The 1,798-nt window shown below is 43.5% G+C and overlaps 1 pseudogene; it reads right to left on the reverse strand.

The window, feature by feature from the left end:
- Positions 1-511: 511 nt before the first annotated feature.
- LOC129463925 (glycogenin-1-like) lies at positions 512-1,509 on the reverse strand (annotated as a pseudogene).
- Positions 1,510-1,798: the final 289 nt, after the last annotated feature.

Consider the following 1,798-nt stretch of genomic DNA (forward strand, 5'->3'; position numbering starts at 1 on the left):
GCTGTTTGTTGATACATTTATGGATCACTCAGCAGTGTTAATACAGGCTCTCTTTACCTGAAAGCAGAATTACAATCAACTCACTCTGGCAGCACAGGGCAATTCTAAAATGCAGGTCTAGTGAAAGGTACATAAAGCCAGCAAGCAAAAAAGGGACAGATGCCATGTCCTCTTCTGAAGGGAGTGACTGATTTGGAACCAGGGTCTGCAGATTTTAAAAACTGATATAGCCACCTTAACTGCTTAATATTGAGTCTCCCTTACTGTGTATGTTGACAATCAGCAAAAGTGAGAATTTCTAAAATGCGCTAAAGAGGATTAAAAAGCAGAACATTGTCCATATAACAGTTGCCTCTTCACAACTTTTGCCCAGTTCTCACCTGTTGTCCTGTGAAAACCTCTCATCTGATGAGTTTTAGTGAAAGCCTCTTGAAGCCATAACAGACTTTTCTCAACCCAGCTCTAGGTACTAAGTATTAGGAACACGTGTCCACAGGAAATGGCAGTGTTTCTACCGGAGGTAAGTGTAACGTGTCCTCTTGATGTCAAAGGAATTTGGTCCCATATAATCAGCCTGGCCCTATTCCCACCACTTGTTCTGTTCTTCCAAGGATACAAAAGGCTGTGCCATAGCTGGAATCTCCCCAAGGGACAGATGTGATATGCCTCCTGAGATATCTTCCACATTTACATATGAGCAGGTGTCTTTGACAAGGTCAAATTGTTGAGGCAGATGTAAAACATTGCTGGTAAAGATGCTCCACCACAGGATGAGAAACCCTGGATGAGTCACGTTGGAATCATGGGACTCCCTTTTGACATTTTGTTTTGGGATCATAACTATAATTCTATGATTTGGCTCATTCCAGGAAATGCACAACTTTGGCATTTGCACCAAACACTTTAAATGCTGGGAGGTAGGAGTATATAGTAATGTTGCTTAGGTTATAAATGAACAGCAGGTGTTTTCTGATATCTGTTGTTGCCCAGATGCTTAAAAAATGTGTTCAGTAAGCCTTGGTCCCCACTGTCAAAACTACCTTGCTCAGAAGTAAGATGAAATAGCTGATTATATGTTTCAACTGAAGGCTGATAAACAGAGATTCCAAAATTGAAGCAGTTAGGCCACCCTTAGTCTGGTGCTGCTGACAATTCTCGCTCAAAAAGATCACCAATATTTGCTAGGATCAGAGTATCTGCATCCATGAATACACATTTTGAGTGCTGTGTAAGTGGCTAGACGTGAAGCTTTGCCAGCATGGCACCCAACTCTGGCCTCTTCATTATGGTTAGATGAGCAGAACCGCTGCTGTCCAAGACATTTACCATGATGACTTCATCAAAGACTGTCTCTAAAACTTTTCTCATGGAGTTTGAGACTTGCGGGATGGTGAACACGACCAGCCTTCTGGTGGTCCTGTGCTGTTTTTAGAGGTGAGCCCTGGACCGGGGCACCCCTTTGGTGTAGGCATAGTTTGTGGTCCATGTCACAAAGGCCTGATCTGTCATGGTGCTGCCGGGGGGTTCAGGTGGCTGGGGCAGCTGCAGGTTGGTGGCTCAGAGAAGCCTGTGCCAGGAGGCTGCAGGGCCAGCGAGGGGGTGTGGCCTCTGAATCTATTCCATCAACTAAAGGGGTAATAATTGCTTCTTGCAGTAATTTCTTGGTCACTCTTATTTCCTTTCTTTTTGCTTTTTCCATCCTTCCGTGTAACCTGTTATTTATACCACATACTCGCTTTTTAAACATCTGATGTTTCTGTGTTACTGACTGGACCTTAGTAGTAAATATTGAACAATG

This window comes from Symphalangus syndactylus, chromosome 15 (assembly GCF_028878055.3).
Source record: "Symphalangus syndactylus isolate Jambi chromosome 15, NHGRI_mSymSyn1-v2.1_pri, whole genome shotgun sequence".
Lineage (NCBI taxonomy): Eukaryota > Metazoa > Chordata > Mammalia > Primates > Hylobatidae > Symphalangus > Symphalangus syndactylus.